This window comes from Apium graveolens, chromosome 5, assembly GCF_009905375.1.
Source record: "Apium graveolens cultivar Ventura chromosome 5, ASM990537v1, whole genome shotgun sequence".
NCBI lineage: Eukaryota > Viridiplantae > Streptophyta > Magnoliopsida > Apiales > Apiaceae > Apium > Apium graveolens.
The window spans coordinates 266,098,306-266,123,240 of record NC_133651.1 but is presented as its reverse complement, the minus strand read 5'-3'; the positions used below and the strand labels follow the sequence as shown (position 1 = coordinate 266,123,240).

Below are 24,935 nucleotides of genomic sequence, written 5' to 3'. Positions count from 1 at the left end.
AAACAAGGATCCGAAGTACAACTATAATGAAGAATATAAATATCTTCTTCTCCGTAGCCGTCTTGTGCTCTCTAGGTCTTCTTATTGCTCTCCCCTCGTTTTCTGTCATTTAAAACATCTTTTTATTGGTATATATAAGCCCCTAGTGGTCCTGGACCCTCAAAATCATCAAATTCTACTAAAATCAGGCATCCGGGGCAAAAAGGGCGGGGCGGATACGGTCAAATCAGTGCGGGCGCGCTGGTTTTTTGGCAGAAAGACAGGGCGGCCGCGCTGGTTTTGGGGGCGGCCGTGCCTGACTTCTGGATTTTTCTGTTGATTCTTCTTTTGGCCGTATCTTGAGTTCTGCTCGTCAGAATTAGGCGATTCAACTGCCCACACGAAGCTCTCGAGATCCTCTACTATTTGGAAATGGCCTTGACTTCAGATTCTTGGGTATTTTCAGCATAGTTCCTTGATAAGCTTCTTTCTTCCTCAAACTAATGCATGTAATGCAAAAACACAAAAACACATCAAACATACCAGATATTCGAGTCCAAAAACACCAATTTAAGCCTGAAATGAAGCGTTCCAAGTAGATATAAAATCTACTTATCACACTCCCAAACTTGAATCGATGCTTGTCCTCAAGCATAAACAGACTAAAAAACTACAAAAGAAACTAATGCATGAATGCAACTACGTGAATGCAACTAAATGATAATACCATCGATCCCCTCAGAATAACCATAACCAAATGAATAATCCAACGCCTCTAAGAATGTAATAACTCAAAACAAAGTTTGAATAAATCTAAAAAATCAACTCACAAACCAGAACGTGGTGTGAATGCTTAATACATATACTCTCGATACTAGATCAATAACCATATCCTATATTTCATCAAAACAATCACGATTTTATAAACAGAATAGCTGTTAAACGCATAATGACTCACAACACCTCGTTTTTACTAGAGTTATACAAGGATTCACGCTATTATTGAACACATAACAAAGATGCTTATTTGACATGCAATGAGTGAGGTCCCAAAAGACTTATACAATAATACCCATGTAGCGAGCGTTAGGTTAGCGGATCCCAGAATATCAAAGCCTTAGGTCACTAGGCACAAAGTCCCATAAAACTTAATAACTCGAGTATTAAAGAGCTCACTCTTGGTCAATTATGCATAACACATACTTTTTTCTTTTCTTTTTTTTTTCAACAATTTATGAATGTGTGCGTTTCGCTCCATCTCATTCAAATCTAGACTACTCATAAATTATGAGTCGGCTAATAGCCATTTGACGCCTAGCCTTATTCACAACTAGAAATGAAATCCAAGTTTTTCTCTAGTTTAAAAAATCAGTGTTCCTACGTCATTACGAGAATACCAAAAATTCTAGACATAAAAAAGTGATTAAACCTCGACAAACAAACAAGTCATGATCATGATCTAGCACTCAAGTAACCTATAAGACTTAGTGAAAATTTTCTTATTTCTAGCATGCAAATCAATTTATTAGGACTTAAACAACCCTCTATTTATCATCACCACATTCAAATTAACATCAACTTATCAGTCGGAAATAGCTCAACCTAATGGATCATGATATATACATGCACATTCAACTATATGAACTCACATAAAAACACAAACAAATATGTCATATATGAACAATCATGCAAAAATATGAATGGAATACAACTAAAACATGCAACATGAAACTATATGAATCTATATGAACACACACAAACTAATCCTTATATTAGCACGCCAAAACTTAAAATTTTCAATGTCCTCATTGAAGGTAATAATAAGGATTTCAAGCATACCTAGTTTCAGGAGGATCACCCTCTTCGGGTAGAGGATCAGGTGGCCAATCAACCTCAATACTAGTGTCTCGGACAATAGTACCGAGATTGTGTGTCAAATCTGTAGCACAACATCAGTGGATGTCATACATGGCCTCAATATGCCTAGTCAATCACCTGTACTGCTCATCACCAACACCAGTCCTATCAACTACCTGCTGCACACGAGAAAAACTCTCTGTAGGCACAGGAGGATCCGTCCGGCCACTCTCTACATCTTCAAAAATATATCCCAACCCCTTATCACGGGGTGCACCTAAGAATGCATAACTCAAGTGATCTGGTAGTGGGTTGAGCTCAAGTGTGGGAGCTTCTTCAATAGACGGCTCGAGACGCTCCTGCGAAATTTTTAGCAAAACCTAAGAGAATTGAATGGCATATCCAACTTCCTCTTCCAAGGAGGTGCATTCAAAACCTGCAGTTTCTCTACTCCTACTTCAACTTCAATTACTGATTCCCCTAGTAAGGATCTCTCTAAGGTATCTAACTTTGGAAATTGCTCAAGTTTCGAATTCACGACAGAGTCGACCCGCTCTACTTTAAAGCAGTGCTCTTTATCTGTGAGTAACTTTATTGCCTTGAACACATTAAAAGTAACCTTATGATCTTGAACCTTCATCGTAAGCTCTCCTTTTTGCACATTAATCATAGTTCGGCCTATAGCCAAGAATGGTCTTCCCAAGATAATGGGAATATTCTTATCCTCCTTAAAGTCTAGAATGACAAAATTAGCAGGGAAGATGAGTTTATTCACCTTAACCAAGATATCCTCCACTACTCCTCACGGATAAGTGATGGAACGATCATCCAACTGCAAAGACATGTTCACATGTTTTGGACTAGGTATTCCAAGTTTCTTGAAGACAGATAAGGGCATCATATTGATGCTAGCTCTCAAATCACACAAGAATTTATCGAACGACAAGTTTCCAATAGTGCAAGGAATAGTGAAGCTTCCGGGATCTTTAAGCTTCGGAGGTAACTTCTATTACATCACAGCACTACATTCCTCGGTAAGAGCAACGATGTCCAACTCCTCAAGCTTTACCTTCCGTGAGAGAATACCTTTCATGAACTTCGCATAACTCGGCATTTTTTCTAGAGCTTCAGCAAACGGTATGTTTATGTGCAACTTCTTAAAAAATTCCAGAAACTTGTAAAATTGCTTGTCGAACTTATGCTTTTGAAGCCTTTTTGGAAATGGGGGAGGTGGATAGACTTGTTTATTCCCTGTATTACCCTCAGGAGGATTGTTTGCAACAGCTTTCTTCTTCGGTTCCAAATCGACATCCTTCTGCACAACTTTTTCAGCTACAATCTCATTTTCTGGAATTGGCAAGGGTGTAGACGCACGTGCATTCTAAATAGAATTTTCAGACTCTTCATCTTGTTGAATTTGGGGGCTTGCAACCTTTCCAGACCTCAAGGTGATGGCGTTCACCTGTTTGTTAACTTCCCTCTTGCCTGGATTGACTTCTATATCACTAGGAAGCATTCTTGGTGGTTGATTCAATAAAGCGTTAGCAATTTGCCCTATTTGGTTCTCTAGAGTCTTGATAGAAACAACCTGGCTTTGGCATATAAGAGCTTGGTTTTTGCACATAAGCCTCAACCCCTCCAATTAAGATTTTTCATTCGAAGATTGACCTGCACCATGAGTTTGTTGTTGAAGTTGGGGTTTTTGTCTTGGTGCAAATTGATGCTGAAAACCAGGAGGATTGAATTGCTTGTTTCCAAACTGCTGGAATGGCTGTTGCATCGCATTCTAATTGTTGCTCCAGCTGAAGTTAGGATGATTCCAGTTGTCAGGATGATAAGTGTCTGAAATTGGTTGCTACAATCTTTGAAAGTTGCTCACAAACTGAGCCGATTCACTAGATATAGCGCATTGCTCCGTCGCATGCGAACCTACACACAACTCACAAACACTGGTTATCTGATTAACACCATAGTTAACCAGAGAATCGATCTTCATAGACAACACTTTTAGTTGAGCAGTGATAGTCGTGGATATATCCATTTTAAGAAATACTGCTACCTTGCCCTGTGGTAATCTCTCGGTTGGATACTGATATTCATTAGTAGCCATCAGTTCAATTAAATCATAAGCTTCCTCATAACTCTTTGCCTATAATGCTCCACCTGATGCTGCATCGAGTATGGGTCTTGACTTTGCTCCCAAACTGTTATAGAAGTAATTAATGATCATCCAATCAGGCATTCCATAATGAGGACACTTCCTAAGCATCTCCTTGTAGCGCTCCCAAGCTTCACATAGAGATTCTCCCGATTGCTGCGCAAATTGAGTAAGAGCATTCCTGATTGCAGCTGTCTTCGCCATAGGGAAGAATTTAGTAAGAAATTTATGAGCGAGATCCTCCCAAGTAGTGATAGAACCTGCTGGTAGAGAGTGTAACCAACACTTAGCTTTATCCCTCAGAGAAAAAGGGAAAAGTCTCAGCTTCATAGCATCTTCAGAAACATTATTGAACTTGAAGATGTCATAGATCTCGATGAAATCCCTAATATGCATATTAGGATCTTCCGTTGGAGAACCCCCAAACTGGATTGAATTATGTACGATTTGAATCATACCAGGCTTGATTTCAAAGGTATTAGCTACGATCGCTGGCCTGACAATGCTAGATTAAATGTCATTGATCTTGGGTTGAAAAAAATCCATCAACGCTTTCGTTGGTGCTGCTAGATCTCCCATTGTAATGAGTACCTGAAACACAAACAAGTAAACCGTAAATGTAAAAGAATCCGAGTCAGTGAACTTTAACGACCACTGATGTCAAGCACATAAACTAAAAATTAACACCGAGTCCCTAGTAGCAGCGTTAAAAACTTGTTAGGGTGAAAATACGCGCTAAAATTACACGCAAGTATACGCGTTCACAAGTAGTATAAGATATAAATCAAATTCGTTCCCACAGAGACTCTTTTTAGTTAACTTAAGATTATGCACATATGCAATAATGGTATGGCTATCGCTCAATGCTAAGATAATAATAAGTTGAGATGTTTATAACTAAGATTAAACTAACATGCAATTAACTAAGAATAAAAGTGATTGAATTAAATATATGAGACAAACATGGGATTCTAACTTCATTAAATAATTCATTCAAAGTCATTGTTCTTAACCTCAACATACAATGGTGATGACAACTAATCAGATAACACGAAACTAGTAAACACTAACTTTCGTTGTACGAATACCCTACTACCAGAAATCCACAAAAGAGATAGAAGCTGAATAGACACCAATTATGTTGAGACCCTATATGTCTATATAATTTGACAACATAAAGGTTTAATGAATAAGTTATCTATCGTGATTGCATAGGGCAAGTAAGATGGTAAAAATTACCTATGAATCATGTATAATAAATACATGAACCTATGCTAGCATGGCAAGTTCTAAACCTCTATATTCACTTTCGCTTCAATAGAGATTAACACATTATCTTATATGTTAGCTACGCACATAAGACAAATAATCACAACCAATACCAGAATATCAATTAATCACCACATACTAAGGTATATAAACTAATTAACTATTCAAATCTATAAGTAAATCTGTTAGAACCCTACGATAACGATTAGTTCATAATCGAACTCATCGTCACCATGGGCTTAATGAAAACATTATAATAAACAATATAAGAGTATTAGGGTTCAAAGAAAAATTGAAAACAAGCATCCGAAGTATAACTATAATGAAGAATACAAAAGTCTTCTTCTCCGTAGCCGTCTTGTGCTCTCTAGGTCTTCTCATTGCTATCCCCTCACTCCTTGTCACTAAAAACGTCCTTTTATTGGTATATATAAACCCCTAGTGGTCCTGGACCTTCAAAATCATCAAATTCTACTAAAATCAGGATTCTGAGGCCAAAAGGGTGGGGCGGCTGCGCTCAAATCAGCGGGGGGCGCGCTAGTTTTTTGGCAGAAAGGCGGGGCGGCCGTGCTGGTTTTGGGGGCGGCCGCGCCTGACTTCTGGATTTTTCTTCTGATTCTTCTTTGGGTCGTATCTTGAGTTCTGCTCGTCAGAATTAGGCGATTCAACTGGCCACACGAAGCTCTCGAGATCCTATACAATTTGGAAATGGCATTGAATTTATATTTTTGGCTCTTTTGAGCATATTTCCTTCAGAAGCTTCTTTCTTCCTCAAACTAATGTCTGTAATGCAAAAACACAAAAAAACATCAAACATACCAGATACTTGAGTCCAAAACACCAATTTAAGCCTGAAATGAAGCGTTCCAAGTAGATATAAAATTCACTTATTATCTGTGACCTTACTTTGTCAGTTAATTTTGGCCCTTGATCTTGCACTCTTCAAGATATTTTTGTAGACTTTTCAATCTAAGTAATTAGATCGTTTATTGATTGATAATCTTGAATCTTTAACTTGTTTTTATTCTGTACTTGATGTGATTCCCTCCAAACCCGGGTCAGAAGTTTTGGATCCACAAAACACACACACACACACACACACCATATTTAAACCTATATATAAAATATTATATGTATTGACCCTTCTTTACACAACCACGGATCGCAACAGGTTAAAGTATGAAAACAAGCCACAACCTTAACTTTTATTACATCGTACCAAATCCCAACTAGTTCAACTTACACTTGATAATGATATTGTTCTTACAATCTTGCATAACTCATCTACAATATAAAGCTCCTGCTAGCTCGATCCAACTTAACCTGGAATCCTAGCTCGCACACTTGACGGGAAATCCTCGTTACCAATAATTTCCTTTTCAACTGTTGAAAACATAAAAAGGTTTGCAAGAGTGAGCTAACTAGCTTAGAAAGTTATAATAGCAATAACTGAGGTTAAATAATAACCAATTGAAATGATTCAGAAGAATCAAGTTTTTGAATAAGCAATGATTAGAATTGGATATTCACTTTTCATTTTAAAAACCAAGGTTAGGCTGCTGATCAGTCATGCACCAAACCCGAGCAAGGCTCCCAGCTTTGCTCTATATACTGGATCCAAGGCACACATTGGCCTATTATGACCATGAATGTGGTCCACATTTATAAAACCATCCAATTCTAAAATAATTCAATATGATAACCAATGTAATTCAATAAGCTGAATCATAAACAACATTTATTTTGAAACATAGGGTGATTCACAATATCATGAAGGTATAACATGGAATTTAAGAAAAGATTGGCTTTCAATCAAGGAAAGAATCAGAAAGTAGAAGACCAAGGGTTCAAGGGTTTCAAGGATTAGTCTTCTGTTAAACAAGGAATAAGGGTTGGCATGTCAAGCAATTCAATATCAGAAATCAGTATGTGGTAGATATATATTTGTGGAGCAGTATCGTATGTGTCTGGCTCGTATATGGGAATTCAACAATCAATGGTTTATGAAGAATAAGGCTTATGGCTCAAGATCAATAAGAATCAGGGTTCAAGGTTAAATAGTTTGAAGCACTTGTAATATAAAATATAAGTTATTTTGAATAATAGCGACATGTTATGAGATAATTTCAAAATATTTGTAATATATCTTGAAGAAGGTACAAAAGTACTTGCCTTATCACCGATGATTTCCAACTTTACTTGTACCCATCTAACAGTTTTACTTTTCCATCACTTTCCTTCTTTTTCTATGCCTTGCTTCTATTCATCGATCACTTGCTTTCTTTTTCTACACTTCGGTTCTATTTACTGATCACCGGCTTTCTTTTCTTATGTCTCTCTTACTCTGCTAGGCATCACAAGTATCTATCAATACTCATTCTCATATCATTCTAATCATCATATAGACGTCATAAGCTTTTATCTATCCTTTGATTTACCCAAATCCGGTTTATGGATTGAAAGTTATGACTAAAACAGTCAACCAATAACCACATAGGCATATAACACATAAATCAGATAGCACGTAGTACATATCATACAGGATATTCGATCAAAATAATTTTTCAAAAAAGATTCAGGGTCAAAAATGATTTTCCCTGTATTTATTACGAATTTTTGAAAAATTTTCGGAATTAAAACGGGAGTCTGAATCAAATTATAATTAAATAATATGGGTTGAACACCCAAATCTAAATTTAAAATAATTTTATAATAATCATGGAGCCTTGAAAATAATTTAAAATAATATTTTAAAGCTCGAAACTATTTTTCAGAATTTTTAAATTAAAAGAAAATAATTAAATTTGATTAAATAATCAATTAAAATTAAATAATAAATAATTAAGTTAAATAATCAATTATTATTTAAATTAATTGACTAATTAAATAATAATTATTAACTAAAATTAATTAATTAATTAATACAAATTTATTTTTCAGATTAAAAATAATTTTTAAAATTAAAATTAATAAATTTTGGAATTAAAATTAATTTTTTTGAAATAAAATAGAATTTTGAATTAATTTTTAAACAAAAATCTGTAAAAACAGATTTCAAATTTAGGTTTAGGATTCAGGAGGATCAAACCCGGGTTATTGGGTCAACAATCGGGTCGAGAGGGATAATCCGGGTCGGCAAGAACACCAACCGGATTCCGGGAAAACCCCAGTTTCCGGCGAGGTTCACCGACTCCGGTGACCTCCAATTACCCTCCAAAATCCTCCGATTCGCTGTGTTTTTCGATCCAAACCAATACACAACTGTCCCATCAATTCAATGCCTTACACCAGCCATAACCGAGGCTGAGTTCGTCACCTCCGGAGAAAATCGCCATGAATGCCGGTGAACATTCAAGAAAATCCGGCGAGATCGTTTCTTGTTCAATTCTTAACAAAAATTAAAAAAAATTATACCAAAACGAAGTTAAGAACACGTATAACCTACCTAGGTCATCAAGAACAATCAAAAGCACTAAATTAAACCGAAAAATCGATTGAAAAAAACTTATAAACTTCAAAAACTCGTTTTTTACTATTTACTAAACCAAATCAAGCAAATAATATATGAAAATGATCCTTAGAATTTCTACAATCATAATCAATCAACAAAAACCATCAAACATTTACTCTAAATCAAAAACCGAATTTAAATCTAAGTAATTAAAAACTGAAAAATAAGAAATTGAAAAATAATCACCCTTATTCGAAGATTTTGATATGGATACGCTCGTCTCGTCGAGAGCTTTGTTTTGACTATTCATACGCCTCCATCAGATTCCAATAACGTCTTCAAATTCTCGTTTGATTACGAAGAACACGAAGAACACAGTTCGTTTTTCTGGATAATTATTTATTTTTACTGTATAATAATGTTTATCTGTATAAAATACAATACTGTATTGGCTATTTATATTTATACAATATTGGATCGTGTTGGATCATATTGGATCGATAAATTAGTTACTTAGCCGCTAAGTAACTGCAAAGACGATCTGATTTGATACCCGTATTGGATAATTATCCTAACCGGACTTCTTATAAAACACTTTATACAAAAATAATGTAATAATAACCCGTCTTTCGAAAATAATTATCGTATCGAAAATCTTGCGTCGGGCCGTGCGCGGGTCAAACCGTAATCCGGATTGAAAATGTCAAAACACGGAAAATGTCCGGAATTACCAGATTAGGTTAGGAAGGAGTTTTCGGAAGATTTTTGGGTTGTAAAAACGTAAAAACGGTTGAAGTTGGACGATTCCCGACTTTATAAAATTATTTTGTAATTATTCAGAAAATAATTAATAAATTCATAAATCAATATTAATCATATAACACTCCAAATATTACCAGAAAAATACCTTAATTATCTATATTTTATTCTGGACATAATAAAATTAATATACTTATACTTTACCACATATCAACATCCACATAACAACACCAATCGTCAAATAATTCACCAAAAATCACATAATAATCATATAATAATCATTTATCGATAAAATAATTACATGAAATATCCCGGATATTACACTTGAGGTTCATATCGAGATCTCCAGTTTGTTTAATAGAGAACTGATATCTTGATAAGTATAATGGTTTATCGAGATCTCTAAGTTCTCTGTAAGTTTTTTTGACTTGTCGAGGTCTCTGAGTTTTCTATTAGTGAACTTGGCTTGTCGAGGTCTCTAAATCTCTGCATGTAAAAATGATTTGTTAATATCTCTGAGATCTCTATATACATTTTGACTTGTCGATATCTCTTGAGATCTCTAATGAGAAATTAACTTGTCGATATCTCCAATCTTCATATCTTCATTTTGACTTGTCGATATCTCTGAGTTCTCTATATGCAAAAATGATTTGTCGATATCTCAGAGATCTCTACATACGTTTTGACTTGTCGATATCTCTGAGACTTCTCTATAAGCCATTTTGGACTTCTCGATAAGTCATTATGGAGTTCTCGAATGATTCTTCAAATGACTTGATCTGTGACTTGTATATATCTTGACTTAGAACATTTTTCCTAAAATAGATTTATTCAACTGCAAGCTTCTTCACCTTTTCTCTGAGGCATGATCTTGATGATCTTCTTCCGGAGTTTATTCTTAGGCTTGAGACTGTTCACAGTTGAATACTCCAGTCTGATCTTTAACATTTTTACAAACTCAAGTAATATAATACACAATGCAAATTTAGACTATCATACAACCAAATCTTAGGGTTGTCAATGTGACTTAGTCTTATTATAATACAGGCATGTCTTGCACAACAATCTCCCCCAATTTATGAGAAAATTGCTAATCACAATTCATGCATGGTAACAAGACTAACTTCAAGTTACAATGAAACAATAAAATTATTACATAAAATTGACTGTTAGTCCCTAAAAATGCAACAAGAATTACAGAAGGGGGGTTGAATGGAATTCTTGAACCTTTTTCAAAAATATAAAATGTTCTATCTTAATAATAGAAGTGTTTAATTTGCAAAGTGCGGAATAAGAAGTTAGTAAAATCAAAACACAAGTAATTAAAAGCACAAGTCTTTAAAAACTTTCTGGTGGATTTGAATGTATCCACCAGAGATATATATATTATATCAAGAGAAATCTGTGTAGCAAGATTAGCTCACAGCTGCTTACAAATATGAACAACTAAGTTTACAGAGAAATGCTATGGATGCAGCTTACAATTGTTTCTCTGAGATAATGTTCTTAGTCTTGTTCTTGTTGTTCTATTTGCTACTTCTTGGTTTATATATCACCAATATTACAAAGTAATAAGACAAGATAATAAAACAAAACCTATCAAGTCTAATACTATGCTGCTTCATTACTCTATTCCAATATCTTTGAATATCTTCATAATAGCATGGAAATGAAAATGCTTCTTTGTTCTCTAAAACCCAGTTGAATAGGCTTCCACATTCCTTTTGCATACACTCAACGCATGTGACTGTGTTGGTATCAGAGCAAGCTCTTGAAGAAAAAAGAGTTTAAAGATCACAACAAATAGCAAGATGAACAAGAAGGATGTTGGAGTCAAGATTCCTTGTCTGGACAAAGATAATTACCATCACTGGAAGTTAAAAATGCATCTTCACTTACTTTCTCAAGATGAGGCTTATGTAGATTGCATAGAGAAAGACCCTCATGTACCAATGAGAGCTGCAACTGGAAATGAGCCATCAGTTCCCAAGCCAAGGCATGAATGGTCAGATCATGATATTAAACAAGTCATGAAGGATAAGAAGGCCATGAATATTCTGTTCAATGGAGTTGATGGTGACATGTTTGAAAACATCATCAATTGCAAAACTGCCAAGGAAGTCTGGGATACAATACAGATTATCTGTGATGGCACTGAACAAGTCAGGGAAAATAAGATGCAGCTGCTAATTCAACAATATGAGCACTTTCATAATGAAGATAGTGAGTCTCTCACTGACATTTTTAGTAGATTTCAAAAACTACTAAATGCTCTGAAGTTGCATGGAAGGGTCTATCAGACAAAAGACTCCAATCTTAAGTTCCTTAGATCTCTTCCAAAGGAATGGAAACCTATGACAGTCTCATTGAAAAACTCTCAAGATTACAAGGAGTTTACTTTGGAGAGACTGTATGGCATCCTGAAAAATTATGAGCTTGAAATAGAGCAAGATGAGAGGATGGAGATGTCACACCCCCAACTTAACAAACAAAATAAATATAACTATTACAATATTTAGAAGAAAGTAAACATAACCGAATCCAAGATCTTACAGTTTAGGGTTTGGAACAGCCCAACACTACCATCTATTACAACTGATTTTAATATCGAGTCCTCACACAAAACTATCTCTTATTCTACCTGAGCTCGGACATACGCATCAGCGTCATAGGTCTTACGTGTTGTCTGCTTGAATCTAACCATAGCTGCTAGCTGTAATATCAGGGTAAAGCAAGGATTGAGCCAAATGCTCAACAAGTGCTAAACAATATGATACAAAACATAAATCGAGATATATACTAAAGAATGATAATGTGAAGATATAACTGATAATAACAAGAGATGAAATTTTGGTGATGGCATCATTTGCTTGAATCAAAACATTTTCAAAATCATAACTTAATCAAAATCATTTTATAAGCTATGGATTACAGCCGGTGATCAGCCGCGAAGTAATCCCGAACCTCGCTAGGTTCTAAAACATTAATGGGATCCCTAGGCAACTTTTAAGCCTACAACATAAGTGTGGAAAGGACTCGCATCTCAGTCCAGATCCACTATTCAAAGAAAACATTTATCCCCTTTTGGGATTGAAAATCCATATTTTAATCATTTCAAAAACTGATGCCGATTTATAATAAAATCTCTTAAGTAGTAAACATTTTTATCAAGGGATTATAGATCATCTTTGAAACACTGGAAATATGTCACCAAATTTCAGGGCCATGATCCACTAGACTTTACTATATTAGGGTAATTGAAAGGTTTCCATATACAAGAACTTGGACAAGGAAGTTTAGCAAGGCTATTGGATATTATGAAAGAGTAATGCCAAACTAGGCTTAAAATAATGGTTTTCGACAAGGTACAAGTGCAAGAAAATCAAGAAGATAAGCTTCATGAATACTAAGGGTGTTAAGGTATGAAGAAATGATCTTTAGCTCAAGGTATATCATGATTTTCAAACTTTAGGGTAAGAAAGAGGGGTATCAATCAATTATGGACAACTTTGATGAATATCTGGCTTTTAGGTATCAAGGTAAGGTTTCTATAGGGGTTCAAGCATCAGGGAGAGATATCAATACTTTAGGAATCATTAGCATGTTAATCAAGAGGATCAATCAAGTATTATAACAACTCTTTATTTTATCATGGTATTCCAATTACTTTAATATACTAACGTGATAGGACCTTTAATCTACTTGCAATACGTACTTGAGGGTTCATGGCATTTCTATATAATTCAAAGATAGACTTAAGAATCGCTTGGTTCAAGTATAACAAAATGACTCAGGATAATCGCATCAATATATATGAACTAATTGTTACACATTTGCAGTGAGTACAAAAGACAGGTTGAATCACTTGCCTTGAGAAAGGCTGGTCTGGTCTGGCTGGTAGGAGCAACTGGAAGCTTCACTCGACCTTTATGGCAAGTTTACCCTCGTCTCGAGATCCTACATAAATAATAATAATCCTCATTATAATATATTCTCACAAACTTAACCTATTTACAACACAAATGGCACTTAGGCCTATATGCACGCAATTTATATTCACCTTATAAATATAATTGTACACATAGCCACATATACTCACATATCATATTTTAATACCAAATAATATCACACACACCATAATGCAACACTAGGCTTGGATGATCTCGACTCACAACTTAAGTCAATTGGTCACTAAACTAGATAAAGTTTCCGAATTTTGGCTTCCTTACTCAATGTGCCTTTACTTAACTATCCAAAACCTATTGACCCTCACTTGGGCCTTTTACTCTAATGGATTTATACTACCTTGCAACCATAGTGGTCAACCTAGATCTCACTTCTAAGTGTTCTAAGACTATGTGATAAGTGAAAGTGCTCACTGTAGTAAATTTCAGAATGACATCTATGGTTTCTTGAGTGCATTAGACACTCTTAAACTACAAGTTTACCTCCAAAACTTTTACACTAGACTCTTCTGACCATAAGGCATCTCCCAAACTTGATGTGACTCAAGGGCCTAGCTTGGGCCTCCTTGGGCCTAAGCTTAAAGTCCATGGTTTCCCTGTTTTTCTGGGCAGAAAACGCCCTGACTTGAATTAACTTGTGACATATGGTTATAACTCAAATCCTATGAACTATGGCTGTAAAAACTCCTCTGACACTCCCTCTAACTAATTCCCAACAGGGCCTAATGAGGGCCTACCCATGACATGGTCAAAACCTCCTATTTCTAAGTTGCAACAAAACTGTCCCCTGCTGGACAGATTTTGTGATTCCACTCATGCACCTAATCAAACGACTTATAAACCTCCAACAAACACCTAAACCCTTATATATACTCCTAATGCTAGCTTCTAGTGGCTTGGGCCTCAAAGTGCACAACAAATGCTCATTCAAAACTTCCCCATAAACTAGTGCATCAAATCTGGAAAAATGCAAACACTAACTAATCTCCTTCCACCTTGACTCCCGCTTAAAAACCAAGCATCCAACCCTTACCAAAGAAAACCTAGTGAATTAATGTCCTAAAATAGTGCCTCAAAAGGAGGGGAGATCATCCATGCCCAGGAACAACAACATGCAACTAAAAATATAACATGCAACTCATAGAAACACTTAACAAGATTTCGGCTAAAGCATAAAATTTAAATACTTGCAAATTCGACTTGTACCTATTACTCATCCTTAATAATCATGAAATATATCTTCTTTTAACTATTAATAAGAAATTTATCATGGAAACAATCTATTTTAAGCACACATATTTCGAATTTATAGATTTTTAGACATAGCAACATGATTTCAAAAAGAGTAGCATGCAAAACATGGTTGATCATCATTTTAATATCTTAAAACTAGAATGCATGACTACATATGATTATATAATGAAATTTCAGTAGCATGCAAAGGATTTTAAAGCATGGTTTCTCCATAAAATACTTCGTTAACACATATATAAATATATCTCATAGAGAGCTCTTGAATTCACAAGAATCAAGAGTTTCTCTTTGGAGATCACACAAGAACTACACATGCAATCATGAAACTTCAACTCCTAAGTCACAAAACTCTTGGGAAGTATATAAAATGAATTTAGGTAGAAGATTTACACTAGGAAAGATGAGAAATGGAATGAAAAATGGAAGGGAGTGGGGGATGGGGGCTTCAGCCGAGAGCAACAAGGGAGGGAGGGGAGGAGAGAAAAATAAGGTGTGTTGGAGTGTGGAGTGAGTGGAATGACTTCTCCCACTTTGATTTTTGTTTTATGCTTTTTGGTTGACAAAATAATGAGTGGAAGTGAGAATGTACAAAAATGTCCTCTAACTAAAGTTAGGCCATTTTGCATGCAAGACTAATGTGGTAATTTGGTAATCAACAAATGAGTTAGTGGGGTTGGAAAGGTCTTATTTTCCCTTTGAGAGAATAGAAGGGTGATTTGCATGCAAGGCCTTCTATGTAATTTTCTAATAATAAAAAATAAAATTTGTAAAGATTTATTTTTATAAAATAAAATACAAGTTCAAAAATTATAAAATTTATACCATAAAATAACTTGGATTTTTAGAAATTTTATAAAATCACTTTCAAAATTTGTGAACAAATAACTTTTAAAAGAAAATTTCTCCATGGTTTAGAATATTCCTTATAAATCAAAAATAAGGGAAATAAATAAACTCTTGCTTTGAAAAATCATATACTACATAAAGCAAATTTAAAATGCAGAAATTTTTCATTCACACAAGGTACAACCATTAAGTATATTTACTTTCAGCTTTAATATCACACAAAATCCATAGATAATATTACATAAAATGCAGGTCGTAACAGGAGAGAGGAAAGAAGAAAGGAGGATCCATTGCACTAGTTGCTAAGTTAAAGAAAGAGAAGGAGATGAAGATGGAAGTTGTTGAATCAACTTCAAAGGTCTGTGAAAATAAGGGCAAGGGGCTGATAGCAGAAAATGAAGATTCTTTGAGCCAAGATGATATGGAGGACATTGATGAACATCTTGCATTTCTTTCCAGAAGATTTGCCAAGCTCAAGTTCAAGAAGAACTTTGGAGCAGCTAAGCCAAATAGAAACATGGTGGATAAATCAAAATTCAAATATTTCAAATGTGGCTTAGCAGGGCACTTTGCCAGTGAGTGGCTTAAGTAAGATTCCAACAAAAAGAAGTTTGAGCCTGTGGATTATAAACATAAATACTTTGAGTTGCTTAAACAAAAGGAAAGGGCTTTCATTACACAAAAAAATGACCGGGTAGCAGATGGTCTGGATGAGGATGTCAGCTATGTCAATCAAGCCCTAATGGCCAAGTCTGATGAAACAGAGACAAGTTCTTCAAGTAATCAGGTAATCACCACTAATTTTGCACATTTATCTAAAGCTGAGTGTAATGATGCAATAAATGACATGTCTATAGAATTATATCATTTGCGTGTTACACTTAAGTCTCTTACTAAGGAAAATGCTAAAATCAAAGAAAACAATTTATTTTTATGTGAGAGGAATAATGTGCTAGAGTCTCAGTTCATTGAATTTGAAAAATTGAGAATTGAGTGTAAAATTGCTAAGGATGAATTAACTGAGTCCTTGAAGAAAGAAGAGATCTTGAAGAAGCAGCTTGAACGAGAACATGAGGTGATTAAGGCATAGAAAACATCTAGAGATGTTCATGATCAAATCACCAAAGTTTAAGGTATTGAGTCCTTTTGTGATGTAGCCTGGAAGAAGAATAAGGAGAAGCTGGAATCCAATTTGGTTGAAGGATTGCTAACAGATGTAGACTCGATGGATGATGAGGGTCATCCGTCGGATAACAAAAAGGGTTATCCGTCGAGTAATATAAATCCTCATCCGTCGCCTGTGAGCAAACCTGTGAGTAAAGCCAAACTTGCCAAGTTAAATGAGAAATATGGATCAGTTTCCAAGAAATTTATTCCAGGAGAATCCAGTCAAGTGAAGAAGGAGAAAAAGGCTAATGTTGGTCATATGACTGTCAAACAATTGAGTGACAGACTGGAAAAGATTGAGGTTAAAATAGAGACTAAAAAGAAAAATAATAGAAATGGTAAAGTAGGAATTAACAAGCATAACAACTACAACCTGATAAATATGCTCCTAGAAAAGTCTGTGTCAAGTGTGGTAGTGTAAATCATTTGTCTTTTAATTGCAAAACTGCATGCCTACTTCCATATAAGTGCCACTTCATTTTCCCAACATAAATGCCATGCCTTCTATGCCTATGAATGCTATGTCTACACAGAATATGAATGCATAGTTTGCTAATATGCCATTTACACCTAATCCTTATTATGCTGCATTTAGTATGCCACAAATGCCATTTAGCATGCCTTACTGGAATAACATGTTTACTAAAGTATGCCATTTCCTGTTAATCAAAATATGCATGATAATTCTGCTGTAATGAATGGTTTCAAAGGTCCAACTCAAATGACTAAGGATGAATCTGATATCCCCAAGTCAAATGAGATCAAACCTAAGAAACAAAAAAAAAGCTAACAAGGCAGGACCCAAGGAAACTTGGGTACCAAAATCAACTTGATTTGATTTTGATGTGTGCAGGGAAACAAAAAGAATCTATGGTACTTGGATAGTGACTGTTCAAGACACATGACTGGTGATTCTACCCTGCTCACAGAGTTCAAGGAGAGAGCTGGCCCAAGTATTACTTTTGGAGATGACAACAAGGGTTATACTGTGGGATATGGTTTGATTTCAAAAGACAATATTATCATTGAGGAGGTTGCCTTAGTGGATGGTCTTAAGCACAATTTGTTGAGTATCAGCCAACTATGTGATAAAGGCAATACAGTAAACTTCAACTCTGAAGCCTGTGTTGTGACAAATAAAAGGACCAACAAAGTGGTTCTCACTGGAGTGTGAAAAGGAAATATGTACCTAGCTGACTTCAACTCATCAAATACAGAATCTGTTACTTGTCTTCTCAGCAAAGCAAGTCAAGATGAAAGTTGGTTATGGCACAAGAAGCTATCCCATCTAAACTTCAAGACCATGAATGAACTTGTAAAGAAAACTGGTTAGAGGTATTCCTCAAGTGGAGTTTTCTAAGGATGGACTGTATGATGCTTGCCAAAAGGGAAAGCAAATTAAAATATCATTCAGAAAGAAGCTTGATTCAACAATTGAAGAACCTTTGCAACTGGTACACATGGATTTGTTTGGACCAGTCAATGTGTTGTCCATCTCAAGGAAAAGATTTTTCCTAGTAATTGTAAATGATTTCTCAAAGTTCTCTTAGACATATTTCCTTAAGTCTAAAGATGAGGCTAGTGAAATCATCATCAATCACATAACACTACAAGAAAAAGTTGAATAGACATCACAAATTAGATATCGGTTGCGGATGCCACTGATGTTAAAAGAGCTAATAACATCACCCTGTTTTTTTCTGATGTCTTTGTTATTTGAAGACATCGATTATTTAACAACCGATGTCTAAAGTTCTCTAAAATAAATCAGCACGGGCCACTTCAATTTGTTTCCCCCCTTAGTGAAATTTTACAAAACTTTCCCTCGTTTGATTGCCAATTATTCCCCCTATCCAGAGAAACTAAAAACAAAAAAAAAAATCTCTCACAAATCTCTCTCTCGTCTCTCAACTCCCACTGAATCTCTCTCTCTCTCTCTCTCTCTCTCTCTCTCTCTCTCTCTCTGTCTCTCTTTCTCATTCATCTCTCACCACTACAACCTTCGCTACTCTAATGGCCACCGCTACCAGCTCTGCTGTTTTAGTAACCACCATCTCTACCAGGTCTGATGGGTTCACCATCACAATCACCTTCACCGGTCTGCTAACAATCTCTTGGTGTCTCCTTTACATGAATACTATTATGGTCTTCTTTGCTTTAACAGTTAAGTTTTTTAAAATCAAAACCCTAATTTCTTAAATTGGGGATTTTTAAAATCGAAACCCTAATTTTTTAAATTGGGGTTTTTAATTTTAATACTCTTTGTTGGTTATAAGGAATATGGTTTGGGTAATAATTAGCATGTTATTTTCGTTTACTTGGATTTATCTTTCATTTATTAATTTTTTAATTTTGTTTTTCTATATGATACAACTATTATTTGAGGTAATCTTTGGTTTATATTTAAGGTACTTTGATTGTAGATGAAATCTTGGGTATAATCAAGGGAGTTGTAGTGAAAAGTGTTTACTTGTTTGTTATAGTTCCTGCATACACAGTTTATTTGGGTTGTTTTTATAATTGGACAAGTTTATATGGCAGCTCGGTGTTGGAAGAGGTGGAAGAGTGTGGAGTTGCGCACATTGTTGAGCATCTTGCTTTCAGTGCGACTAACAAGTACACGAATCATGATATTATAAAGTTTCTTGAAAGTGTTGGTGCAGAATTTGGGGCTTGTCAAAATGCAGTGACATCTTCTGATGAAACTGTTTATGAATTGTTTGTTCCGGTTGACAAGCCTGAAGTTTTACCTCAGGCTATATCTATACTGGCTGAATTCAGTTCAGAGGTAATAGTGACGTTTTGGTTTTTTATATAATTTGAGATTTTATCATATATCTTTATAGGTTCAACCTTATGCCTAGTACAGATTCGGGTATCATCAGATGATTTGGAGAAAGAAAGAGGAGCAGTTCTGGAAGAGTATAGAGGTACTAGAAATGTTAATGGAAGGATGCAGGAGGCACATTGGGCGCTCATGATGGAAGGTTCAAAGGTCTAGTTGTTGGCACTTGTAATTCCAAATAGAGAACAATAAGCATGGTCATCGCTCTCGTGTTGTTCCTTGTGTTTTTAGTTGCATTATGGAAATTTGCATGGGCTGCTCCAAAGGAGTTGGAAGGAATTCCTGGTAACCTGGGTTGGCCTGTTATTGGTGAAAGTTCATCATTTCTGTCAGAGTTTTCGAGTCCTCAGGGGATTTACAATTTCATCAAAAATAGACAAAAAAAGGTACTTCAACATTTATCAAGATACATGGCAGTATATAGGCCAACACTAATAATCTTTTATCTAACCTTTTGTGTTAAGTATGGCAAGGTGTTCAAGAGCTATGTACTAGGTAAATATATAATTTTCATGACCGGAAGAGACGCATGCAAGATTTTGTTGACAGGGAAAGATGGTTTGGTTACCTTAAACCTCTTTTACACTGGAAAATAGGTACTTGGTTCGACAAGCTTGCTCCAACAGTCTGGTGAAGAACATAAGCGGCTCCGCAGATTGATTGTTGAGCCTCTCTCATTTGATAGCCTCAAAAAATACATTCAATTTATAAATACTTTGGCTGCTGAAACATTAGACCAGTGGCTAGACCGGGAGGTTTTGGTTCTTGAAGAGGCTTCTGCAGTTAAGCTCGTTCATCATGTTTTTGTTATATTAACAGGTTCTACGTCATAAGTAACCTTTTGAGATAAATCGTAATTTTCCTGTTCTGCAGTTCACATTAAAGGTGATAGGAAACATGATTATGAGCTTGGAACCTACTGGTACAGAGCAAGACAAATACCGAACTAATTTTAAATCAATTTCTTCCTCATTTGCATCCTTGCTACTCAAGCTTCCTGGAACTGCTTATGATCAAGGTATTAAGGTATGCTTAAAGATGAACAGAATAAAACTTTGTGTCCAACTAAATTAAAAATAAACAAATCATAAAGGTATGTATTGATATATCTTTTCTTTTTCAGGCACGCGATAGGATGTATGCCATGTTTGATTCAATTATTTCCAAAAGAAGATCAGGAAAAAGTGTACACCAGGACTTCCTGGAGTCACTGATACAGAAACATACTAAAAATGATTGGGGAGAAGATCAAGATGATAAACTAATGGATAAACAGTTAAAGGACAACATACTAACATTGCTCGTCGATGGACATGATACCACCACTACAGCACTGACATGGCTCATTAAATTTATTGCAGAAAATCCAGATGTTTTGGAACGTCTCAGGGTAATCAGTGTTCTATGCATAACCAAAAATATCAGATTATTACTACTCGAAATGACAAATTTTATATTGATTTTTCAGAAAGAACACACGGAAATTCTGGATAACAGAAAAACAGGATCAAGCCTCACATGGTCAGAAGTCACAAACATGCCTTACACAACAAAAGTAAGAACCAAAACTGTAATATTTAGTTATGGTGTTAAGATTTCTATAATATTTAGCTATATTAATATTGTTAATTCTTCCAAATATCAGTTTATTAGTGAAACTCTTCACATGGCAACAATTTTACCTTGGTATTCAAGAAAAGCTGCTCAGGACTTTCAGATTACTTGACTTTAGTCATATAACTTCTGCCCGTTTATTAGTTTCAATGTTTATAACCAATTGCAGGCACCCATAAAGCCTTTTGGCTACCTTGGATTTGGAAGCGGACCTCGGATATGCCCAGGAATCAACCTTGTAAAGCTGGAGCTTTGTATATTTGTTCACCATCTTGTTTGCAGATACAAGTAAGACTACTTAAGGAATAAATGACAATGTATTAATTAACTAGAAGATGAGACCTCATAGCAATACAATTTAAACTGGTCAGCATGAAAATGGAATTATAGATTTTGTCAAGCATCAAATTATTATTGAAACAGCTCTTTTGTTAAAAGGTTTTAGGCTCCTAAAATTATACATGTAAAGAAGCTTACAGGGAGTGAATTTTAGTTCCATTATAAAATTGTTTCCTTGCCTGCAGGTGGACAGCTCTAGAGAAAGATGACAGTGTCCAACAACACTAGCCCGGATGCCCAAGAACAAGTTACCTATCAAAGTTGAGGCACTGTGAACAAAATGTTGCAACTGTTTCTATTTTCTTAAGTAAACATACTGTAAGCAAGGCTTTTTCAGTCTCGGAAATAAGCATGAACGGATCTGCTACAAGTTATCAAATACGTAGACATGATGTCCGCATGTATGACTGTATGTACATGTTTGTGTCGAGGGAGAAGGACAGGGGCAAATCTTTTAAATTTCCGATAGATGAGCCCAATGTGCCTCCTGCAAAAGATCAGCGTCATGGATATATTGTTCTCTATCTTAGAGTTTGCTGCATCTTATAATTCATATACTAATCTCAGATCGCGAATGCACCATATTTCTGCTGAGAGGTATAAACTATAAAGAACTTCCACACACTGATATATGTTTTCTCTGTCCCTGCTTTGACTTTGGGTATACTCCATAAAAACCTTGAGCATCATACTTCACTATTTTACATGCCACCTTTAAATCTTTTTTGCCAAGAATTAGATGGAACATACATCTATTTAGACGTGTTGCAGAAGTCAACTGGTGGACAAAACTCTAAAACATAGCGGGAACTTGGATCCAGTCTTCGTGAGAATGTAGATGCTTCACCAAAATATATAGATGATGAATTGATGGGCATAACAGAAAACAAACTAGTATCTTTTCAATATAAGATGCAGTTTATTTTGATGATGATAAAGGACCAGACTATGTATTTAAACATGTATTCAAATCTATTATTTCTTTAGTTTACTTGAGTGCAAGTTCCGTATATTTGATATATCTTAGTTATAAAAGCAATTGTACATCACTTTTAAAGAACAAAAACTGATGTCAAAAAAAGTTAATGTACATACTTCTAGATAAAAAACTGATGTCAAAGACTGCCATGTTCAAGTATAAATTGAAAATAGGCATCACTTTGTTTGGGATAAAACTGATGTTTATGTGACAATATAGACATCACTTTTAAAGAAGAAAAACTGATGTCAAAAAAGTTAATGTACATCGCTTTTAGATGAATAATTGATGTCAAAGACTGATATGTTCAAGTCTAAATTAAACATAGACAACACTTTGTTTGGGATAAAACTGATGTCTATGTGTCGATATAGACATCACCTTTCACTAAAGAAATCGATGTTTAATATCTGATTTTACATCACCCAAATGAAAATACTCGATGTCTATGTAGAAAAAAACATAGCTCGTAATATGTTTAATCTGTTGTAATAGGTGTAATTTATTTATTAAATTATTTATTTCTAACAATTTTTGTAAAAAAACAATGCATGGACATCATTTTTTTTGCCAGAAACGATGTCTAAGTAAGTAAAGACATCGGGTTATGGCCGATGTCTAGAATAGACATCACCGACATCAACATCGGTTGCCAAACAACATAGACATCGGCCAAAAACCGATGTCTATGGACTTTTTTCTTGTAGTGTAAGGCAAGTCAACAATCATCCTGATTTTAAATTAGAAGAATCAGGAGTGACAATGGAACTGAGTTCAAGAATTCTATCATAAGAGTATTTTATGAAGAAAATGGGATTTTGCATGAGTTTTCAGCATCAAGAACTCCACAACAAAATGGAGCAGTAGAAAGGAAGAACATATCACTTATTGAAGCTGCAAGGACAATGCTTGAAGAGTCTAAGTTACCAACATATTTCTGGGCTAAAGCTGTAAATATTGCATGCTACACTCAGAATATTTCTCTGGTTAATCAAGCAAAATGCATGACTCCCTATAAATTGTTCAAGAACAAGAAGCTAACTCTAAATTTTCTTCATGTCTTTGGCTGCAAATGTTATATCTTGAGAAATTAAACTGATCAGAATGGGAAGTTTGATGCTAAAGCTGATGAAGGAATTTTTGTTGGATATGCTATTGATAAAGCATATAGAGTCTACAATCTAATAACCAACATTGTTGTGGAATCAATACATGTTATGTTTGATGATAAAAAAATTGAAGGACTACAAGATGGAGATTACCATGAGAGCCTCAAATTTGACAATGTGGAGATGGTTAGTGATGACAGTGATGATGATAGTGATCAAGAAACATTATCAAAGGATAATGCAGAAAAATCCACTACCAATGAAGCAAAAAATTCAACATCTGTTGAGTTGCGTAATGCTTCATCCATCGGGAGACAATCTGCTTTATCCGTCGGGAGACAACCAGCTTCATCCGTCGGTACTCAAAATTCACCATCCATCGGGTCATCAAAAGAAGCTGGAGGTCAGAATAGATCACTTACAGAAAGTTCCCCTTTCTCAAATCAAAGATCCATTAACTCAGGGGGGTTTCTAACAATCAAACCTCAATCACATATCAAGACAACAATGAGGCCTCTTCATCTAGAGCTAATCTACCTCAACAAAGGAAATGGACAAAGGATCATCCCTTTGAGCTCATCATTGGTGATGTATCTTCTAGAGTTCAAACAAGGAGAGCAACTCAAGAAGAATGTCTATACAACAGCTTTCTTTCTAAGGAAGAACCAAAGAAGGTAGAAGAAGCTTTGTTGGATCCTGATTGGATTTTAGCTATGCATGATGAGCTAAATCAATTTGAGAGGAATAAGGTATGGAAGCTGGTGCCCAAGCCTAAAGAAAAGAATCCAATAGTCACCAAATGGGTATTCAGAAACAAGATGGATGAAAATGGCATAGTAGTTAGGAATAAAGCTAGATTAGTTGCTAAGGGCTATTGTCAACAAGAAGGAATTGATTTTGATGAAACATTTGCTCCTGTTGCAAGACTTGAAGCCATCAGAATCTTCTTAGCCTATAAAACCCATGCCAATTTCAAAATCTATCAAATGGATGTCAAAAGTGCCTTTCTGAATGGAGATTTGGAGGAGGAAGTCTATGTCCGTCAGCCTCCTGGTTTTGAAGATCCAAATTTTCCAGAATATGTCTACAATCTTTTGAAAGCACTTTATGGACTGAAGCAAGCACCTAGAGCCTGGTATGACACTTTGTCAAAGTTTCTTTTAGAGAATCACTTCACTAGAGGTACTGTAGAAAAAACTCTTTTCTTTAGAAATGTTAATGGCTGTAGTATACTTGTTCAAATTTATGTAGATGACATTATTTTTGGCTTTATAGATGAAAAACTTTGCAAAAAGTTTGCCAAATTGATGCAAAGTAAGTATTAAATGACTATGATGGGAG

At 35.2% G+C, this 24,935-nt stretch overlaps 1 non-coding gene and 1 pseudogene across 1 annotated transcript; both read left to right on the top strand.

Annotated features, from left to right (window-relative positions):
• Positions 1-4,076: 4,076 nt before the first annotated feature.
• On the top strand, positions 4,077-4,183 carry LOC141663378 (small nucleolar RNA R71). The gene has a single exon (XR_012551452.1). It is a non-coding gene; the product is annotated as a small nucleolar RNA R71 (small nucleolar RNA).
• Positions 4,184-19,286: 15,103 nt separating this feature from the next.
• Positions 19,287-21,946, top strand: LOC141723317 (abscisic acid 8'-hydroxylase 3-like; annotated as a pseudogene).
• Positions 21,947-24,935: the final 2,989 nt, after the last annotated feature.